Source organism: Polypterus senegalus, chromosome 4 (genome assembly GCF_016835505.1).
Source record: "Polypterus senegalus isolate Bchr_013 chromosome 4, ASM1683550v1, whole genome shotgun sequence".
In the NCBI taxonomy this organism is placed as follows: Eukaryota; Metazoa; Chordata; class Cladistia; order Polypteriformes; family Polypteridae; genus Polypterus; species Polypterus senegalus.
Window position 1 is genome coordinate 61,207,747 of NC_053157.1, and position 9,128 is coordinate 61,216,874.

Sequence of the window (9,128 nt, forward strand, 5' to 3'; positions counted from 1 at the left end):
CTTTGTTGGGCTGAATGGCCTGTTCTCGTCTAGAGTGTTCTAATGTTCTAATGGTGCAGATCCTCAAGAAGGAAGCTCGTTGATTTCATATGTGATCACAAAGGCACTGCTCTCCAAGGGGGAAGCTTGTCAATTTCATATTCGATCATGAGGGTGTCAATCTCTTCATCGATTTCAGATATGGCTCCAACTGCATGGCTATTAAAAGGGGATTCTATTTTGAATGGTTTTTTTTTGGGCACTTGCGACCAACACTGCCTAGGGGCACTTTGCACCCTTGAGCCAGACCTGTGTGTACCTGTTCTTAAGATTTAGCTGAACCAGCTAATGTGGGAAGTAGACATTTGTAAAAGGTGCATTATGTCTTCTCGATTTGTTGATTTTCATGTGGAGTAAGTCAAGGTGGAGCCAATTGGAGGCAATCTGCTTTGGCGACTGGATTGGTGCATCTATGCCATTTGTGAACGATGTTTGTTTTCCGTTTGGCCTCATAGGACAATGATCTCCAGAGTGTTCTGAAGTAGTTCACAGTTGAGTGTGATGCAGTCTTAATTATAATTAGCACCATTAACTCTGACTTCAAATATTCTCCCAGAATTAAAAAAAGAATCTTGCTTTCTGTACATAAGTGAACAAAAAACAGCTCAAGTTGAAGTGATGTTGTACCTGGTGGTCATGTTCTTTAGTGCGGGTAAAAGACTGAAGTTAACCAACAATCTAATACAATGGTGACTGTACTGCAGGTATCACATACGGGATATTGATGTTAAAGTGGGATTTATGACCTTTGACAAGTCTCTTTATTTGGCACACATGGGTGTCTTAGGATCAAATTTCAGGGTCAGCCAAGGTAAGCAGTAACACTCTGAAACAAGAGGGGGAGCTATTGCTAACAGTATTGCTTCTTTTTCCCTTCACAGTACTAAGAAGATGCCCAAAAAGGGGCAACTGAATCCTGCTCACAACATCCTAAGAAGCCCTGCACCTTCCAGTTGTGACCCTCTAAAGCCAGGTGTTTCTGGAAGGTGGTGTCTCATTTTGGATATGAGCCGCTCCATGACAGAGCTCTCCAAATCTGACCTGCTTGAGAAAGTCACTTTAACTAAACAATCAGCTTAGCTATTAAGGCACCTAATTTTTGTTACATCACTGAGCGCTTGTTCTGTTTTTTGGTAGTTCCACTTTAGTTCCAGTGCTCAGTCCCGTGTGAGACTCCACGAATATCTCGTTCACCCCCGTTGTCCTCTTCCGTGTTCACCTCCCATACCAAATTGATGTCTCCCACTGTTTAAACTGGGTCCCAGGTAACTGCAGGCTCTCACACCCCAATCTCTTTGAGATGCCGGGATGAAAGCTGCTCGGGCACAACATACCATGACCAGTGGTTGTTTGTGAAAGAGTGTGTCTCAGGAGAGTGCTGTTGTTATCTAGCTGCATGAGCAGGCTGCACTGTGTGTCTGGTTTTGTATATGAATTCCGGTCTGCCAATGTCACAATAGTTTTAGTTTGGTGAACTTGTTTTTTGTACCATAACTTTAGAAATTGGAAGGATTAGGAAGAAGAATATAAAATTAAGAAAAAAGAAGAATGTTAACAATTGTTTCATTTCTTTTCTGGTTTATTTATAGAGCATATTTAAAACAACTGGTGTTGAACCCAAAGTGCTGTACAACCCATATATCAAGTAACACAATAAAATAAGAATTTAAATAACAATAAATAAAATGAATGAACAATAGCAGACAAAAACAGACAGCTTTAAAACTGAATTAAAAATCAGGGAATAAAAGTATGTTTTAAATGGGATTTAAAAACATTAAAAACATCCTCTCTGTTTTAGTGTAGACTTTTGGGCAGTCACCAAGAACAGATCAGCAGACCTGAGAGACCCTGCTGAGATGTAAGGAATAATCAAGTCACTAAGATAGGTGGTGGTCAATCCCTTTAAAGCTATGAAGGTAAACATGAGAACTTTGAATTTTATCCTAAACTATATGGGGAGCCAATGAAGGGATGCAAGTGCCTGTTAGTATACCTGCTGCAGCGTTCAGCACCATCTGAAGGTGGCAGAGGGAAGCCTGGCTGACTGTGAATATAGGGCTCTACAGTAATCGAGCCACAATGAGATGAAAGCATGTACAGCTTTTTCAGAATCATCAAATGATAAAAAGGGCTTGACTTTAGGTAAGTCTTAATTGAAAAAAGCTTGACTTTATCACTGAGCTAATCTGATTGCCCATTTCAGAATCGACAACCATCATCATACCCAGATTCTTTGTGGAGGACTCAAAGGGTCCTAGGTTAAAATGGGGGGAAACACTGGTCCCGCTCGGTCGAAAAATGAGGACCTCAGATTTGCTCTCATTAAAATTAAGAACATTTAATGCCACCCAGGCTTTGATGTCCTGCAGGCAGTTCTAAAATGGATTTAAAAGGTTATCTTTCTGTTTTAAAGGCAAGTTGATTTGGGTGTCATCTGCAAAACAATGGAAAGAAATACAGTAAGACTCTGCTTAACACAGTGGATACATTCCAAGAAATCTCAGCGCTAAACGAGGTAATCTTAACAAGTAAATAATGGGGATAGGTGATTTTATGTATAATTAAATACCTTTTATTACATTAATTATAGTCATTTTTATTGCTAATATCAATTTTTATTCATAAATCATTCATGAAAATCAAAAATATTCAAGTAAATGCATAATTTATGCTTGTGACGAGGAAGGTTCTTCCTCATTTGACACTTTTTGCTTTTATGTGAAGGAGTCACCTAACGTCGTTTGCCTTTTTCTCTGTCGTTTAGCAAGCAATTGTCGATAGCAAGACATCGCATTAATGACACTTCATCTTGCCTTTGAACTACTAGCAAAATTTGGATTGTTTTGTATGAACTGATCCATAATTTCCATAACATTGGCTAAACTTTTCTTTAGAAAATCTGTTGAAAGCTCTTCATCTTCAGAAGTGCTAATTTGGCGTTCACCTGCATCTATTCGTCTGAGCACCTGCATTTTAGTTTCCAGCGAAATTCTTTTTCTTGTCACTTTCTTTTTCTTTGCAATCAATCATTTTAAAACTAAAAAGGGATAACTGTTATTTATTACAGTAAAATAAAATGTTATGTTTATATTCTTACACAATAATGTCAATGACCAATCATAAATGAACAGTGACTCAGCAGGCATACATAATGTACTGTACTGCACTGATATCAAACACAGCGCGAGACTGCATGCGAGTATCTAATCAAGTCATGCGATTGCGGTGAAAATCGATATTTTTACCGAAAACCATGCTTTTATGTGACTACAAAGTGAATCAATGAAAAATTAGCATTCGAAAAAAAAATGTGTAATACAGAAATGGCGTTAAAAGGAGTAGCATTAAGCAGGGTCTTACTGTAAAATATTTTCTTAAAATGGGGAAGAGTGTATAGAGAAAAAAGAAGAGGCCATAGGATAGATCCCTGGGGGACTCCACAGTGGACAGATGCTGAGGAGGAGGGACAGACACCAATGTTAACAATTGTTAATAATTAAGCACACATATCTAACATTTAATGTTAGTATTAATATTAATGAACAGCAGAAAGCTACTGTTTCAGACAGGGTTGCCAATGTTTGGGAACGTTCATCTTTCATTTAAAAATTAAATGCAGAAATAGGCTGAAGATAGAAGCAGAACTGTGCTTAATTTTATCAAAACTGGAACCTGACATTGACAATAGTGACCCTAAAAACATAAAGACACTCAACCTTAGCAATTGATTTTGTGTTGTTTTTGACACTTTTTACCTGAAGTCAAATGTAACTTGAATTATATTTTCTTCTTTTGGTCTGGATTCATATGTAACTGTGATTTTTGTAAATTAAAACTGTGAAAACTTTGGGTAATCATAACAAGCTACACTACTGCTCTTACAATAAAAAATAATTTAAAAAAGCATTTCTATACTGTATGTAAAAAAATTAAAAGACACACACAACCACACAAAAAACTATCTGTAATTACTTATTAAAAATCCCTAAATGCAACATTGGGGGAGGAGAAGGAGTTAAATAAATCTTACCATTAGTTGTGCCTAGTAAGAGTTGAGGTACTTAAAAATTTAAGAATGAAAAAATGAAGGTACTTCAAAACACTTCCATTCCTTCATTAGAACATTAGAACACTCTAGACGAGAACAGGCCATTCAGCCCAACAAAGCTCGCCAGTCCTATCCACTTATTTCTTCCAAGAAAACATCAAGTCTAGTTTTGAAAGTCCCTAACGTCTTACTGTCTACCACACTACTTGGTAGCTTATTCCAAGTGTCAATCGTTCTTTGTGTAAAGAAAAACTTCCTAATGTTTGTGCGAAATTTACTCTTAACAAGTTTCCAACTGTGTCCCCGTGTTCTTGATGAACTCATTTTAAAATACAAGTCTCGATCCACTGTACTAATTCCCTTTATAATTTTAAACACTTCAATCATGTCACCTCTTAATCTTCTTTTGCTTAAACTGTATAAGCTCAGCTCTTTTAATCGTTCCTCATAATTCAACCCCTAAAGCCCTGGAATCAGCCTAGTCGCTCTTCTCTGGACCTTTTCTAGTGCTGCTATGTCCTTTTTGTAGCCTGAAGACCAAAACTGCACACAGTACTCAAGATGAGGCCTCACCAGTGCATTATAAAGTTCGAGCATAACCTCCTTGGACTTGTACTCCACACATTGTGCTACAGTATATATCCTAACATTCTGTTAGCCTTCTTAATGGCTTCTGAACACTGTCGGGAAGCCGATAGCTTAGAGTCCACTATGACTTTAAATCCTTCTCATAAGGTGTACTCTCGATTTTCCGACCGCCCATTGTGTATTCATACCTAATATTTTTACTTCCTATGTGTAATACTTTACATTTACTGACATTAAATTCCATCTGCCACAAATCTGTCCAAGCCTATATGCTATCCAAGTCCTTCTGTAATTGTTGGTACATCAAGGAAAACAATGTTGCGTGCCCCAGCCTAGAGATATCGTTAGCCATTAAATGTCAGTAGTCTGCTTTAGCTCAGCACTTGCTTTGATTAATCGGTGTACTAATACACACAATCATGCAGTCCGACTATTGTTAGCAGTAACTGAGATCCAAGATCAGCTCCACTTCATAGCCGTGGCTTTGTGCTAGTGGGGGCCATGGCCAGAAGGTACAACATTTTGGGTTGATTGGATTCAAAAAGTTTGACCACTCCTGCTTTACACGAGCTAGAACTGTCCACCACCAGAAGTTCATTTTCACCAGGTTCTCTACCAATTTGGTTTTTAGTTTTTCCCTCCTTTATTATTTTATTTTTTATATTTAATTATTTTTTCAGTATTTTTAACTGACAACTTTATCCATATTAGAAGCAAACAGTACAATCCTTTACATACATTTTTTAAATTAGAACTGAACATGCAACTTGAACGTCTTGAAGTTGAACGTCTTATCCACTACAGCAGAATGATTTCACCCAGATTTACTAACTTTTAGACCCTTAATACCATGAAAGACTACAAGATGTTGCAAAATGTACTTATGTCCGGACATAAATCTGAATTTCAAAACACTTTAATCATGTCACCTCCTTTAATTTTTCCTTATAATCCATTCCTTGATCCTGTAATCAGCCTAGTTGCTTTTCTCTGGACTTCTTCTAGTGGCACCATGTCTTTTTTGTATTCTGGATGCCAAAACGATACAGGGTGGTCCAGATCTAATTATGCAGATCCAGATTGTCTGGATGACTTTGATTTATGTGGGGACGATTCCAGTTCGGCGCAAAGACTATTATTTATGTCATCCGTTCACACACTTCTCGATGGTCCGGGATTTTTCGGGTGTTTTTCTATGTAATAAAGTTATAGCATAATGAAAATTGCATAATTAGATCCAGACCACCCTATACACAGTACTCCAGGTGAGGCCTCACTAGAGCATTATATTATATAACTTGAGCACAATCTCTTTGTCTTTGCACTCTAGAAGACTGTGATATATAAACCCTAACATTCTGTTAGCCTCCTTGTACACTGTCATGATGGTGTAGTGGTGAGTCCACTATGACTCCTAGGTCTTTCTCATAAGGAGTACTTATTTGAAGATTCCCTGCCTTTGTGTGTTGAAGTCTAACATTTTTACTTCCAATGTGTAATACTTTATATTTACTTACATTAAATTTCATCTGCCACAAATCTACCTGCTGTATAAGTCCCTCTGTAATGATCTGGATGATTCTGGACTATCTGCCATTTTACTTAGTTTGGTAACATCCACAAATGTAACCAGCTCCATTTTATATTTAGCAGCAGACCCACCACTAACCCCTGAAGGACACTATTTTTAACATCACCGAATTCTAAAAAAATTTATTTTTATCAAATCAAATCAGAGTTTTTTGTCATTGTGTTTTTCACAACCAAATGACATCAGTAACTACTCAAGTCGAGGCCAAATATAAAATAAACACTTCAAAAAAATAAAGAAAATGTACACTAACAACATATAACATAAATGACAATGAATATTCCACTCTGTATAATTTCAGGACAAATATTACACACATATTCCATATTTATTGTTATCTTTATGTTATTCAAAAAAAGAAAATTCATTATTGCACTAGAGGGACCTTACTTAGATTTAAAATCTCAATTGATAAATGGTCCTTGGGTAAGAACTGTTTTTGAACCTGCATTTATAGGCATGAACAGTTCTATAATGCCATGAGACGGCAGAAGACCAAACAGATGGGTACGACGATGAAATGGAGCTTTAAAAGTCAGATGCCCTCTTCAAGCAGCTTGATCTATACTTGTCTTCAGTTGCTGGCAGCCATGTTCTTATGATCTTTTGTGCTGTTGTAACCGAAACAGGTCAGTTTACAAAAAACACCACACACGTCTCTTGCACCTCTAAATCTAATACCTGGCTGTGCCACCTTTAGCGACAACTACTGTAGTCAAACGCATCTGCTAATAAGAGACCAGTTTTGGCATCGTTCTGGGGAAATTGTGGCCCACTCTCCTCTCCAGCACTTTTAAATTCATCCACAACGCGGGGCAGGGTTTTGAGTATGAACTGCTAACTTAAAGTCTTGCCAAAACATCTTAATGTTAGTTCTTATAAGGACTTTGTCTAGGCCATTCCAAAACCTTTATTTTGATTGTTTTCAGACATTCAGAGGTGGACATGCACTTGTGCATCAGATTATTGGTCTCATACATAACCAAACCATGCTTGAGCTTCAGATCACAGGCTGAGGGCAAGACACTCTCCTTCAGTACTTTCTGGCATTGGGCTGAACTGATGCCTCCCTCAAATATTACAAGTCTGCCAGACCCTGACGCAGCACAGCATCCCCACACCATTCCACTACCTACCACCATGTTTGACTGAGGGCATAACATTATTATTGGGGGAGGCTGTGTTAGCTTTACACCAAATTTAACAGGCCCAAGTCTTTAAAAAAGGTTAACTTTTGATTTTATCAGTCTAAAGAACATTATCCTAAACATTCTGGGACTTTATGTTCCTCTTGTTGAGCAGTGATGTTCACATTGCAACTCTCCCATGGATACTATTTTTTCTAAAGGTGGAATCATGAATCCTAACATTAACAGATCTGAGGGAGGCCTGCAGTTCCTTAGCTGTTTGCCTGGACTCTTCTTTTGACTCTTGGGAGTACTTTTGATAGACCAGTCACTCCTGAGAAGGATTTCCATTGTTCCAAGTGTTCTCTATTTGGAGGTGATGGCAATCATAGTGCTTTGCTGGAACCCCAGGGTTTTGGAGATTGCTTTCTAACATTTTCCTGACTGATATATTTCAGTAACTTGTCTTTCTTAGGTCTTCTATAATTTCTTTTGATCAAGGAATGGTATGCTGCTGGTTGAGACCTTTCAGCCTACTTTACATTGCTGGGAAGTTCCTATTTACAGTAAGTGATGATGTAGTTCAATAGGGCTGACAGCAATCGTTTGGTTGTGTGTAGTCTAATTTAACCCATTATTACAGTTGTGCTTGAAAGTTTGTCAACCCTTTAGAATTTTCTATATTTCTGCATAAATATGACCTAAAACATCATCAGATTTTCACTCAAGTCCTAAAAGTAGATAAAGAGAAACCAATTAAACAAATGGGACAAAAATATTATACTTGGTCATTTATTATTAAGAAAAATGATTGAATATTACATATTTGTGAGTGGCAAAAGTATGTGAACCTTTGCTTTCAGTATCTGATGTGACCCCCCTTTGCAGCAATAACTGCAAGTAAATGTTTCTGGTAACTTTTGATCATTCTTTCACACCGGCTTGGAGGAATTTTAGCCCATTCCTCCATACAGAACACCTTCAGCTCTGGGATGTTGGTGGGTTTTCTCAAATTAACTGCTCGCTTCAGGCGCTTCCACAACATTTTGATTGGATTAAGGTGAGGACTTTGACTTGGCCATTCCAAAACATTAACTTTATTCTTCTTTAACCATTCTTTAGTAGAACGACTTGTGTGCTTAGGGTTGTTGTCTTGCTGTGTGACCCACATTCTCTTGAAACTCAGTTCATGGACAGATGTCCTGACATTTTACTTTAGAATTCTCTGATATAATTCAGAATTCATTGTTCCATCAATGAAGGCAAGCTGTCCTGTCCCAGATGCAGCAAAACAGGCCCAAACCATGATACTACCACCATCATGTTTCACAGATGGGATAAGGTTCTTATGCTGGAAGGCAGTGTTTTCCTTTCTCCAAACGTAACGCTTTTCATTTAAACCAAAAAGTTCTATTGTGGTCTCATCCTTCCACAAAACATTCTTCCAATAGCCTTCTGGTTTGTCCACGTGATCTTAAGTAAACTGCAGACGAGCAGCAGTGTTTTTTGGAGAGCAGTGGCTTTCTCCTTGCAACCCTGCCATGCACACCATTGTTGTTCAGTGTTCCCCTGATGGTGGACTCATGAACATCAACATTAGCCAATGTGAGAGAGGCCTTCAGTTGCTTAGAAGTTACCCTGGGGTCCTTTGTGACCTCGACGACTATTACACACCTTGCTCTTAAAGTGATCTTTGTTGGTCAACCACTCCTGGGGAGGGTAACAATGGTCC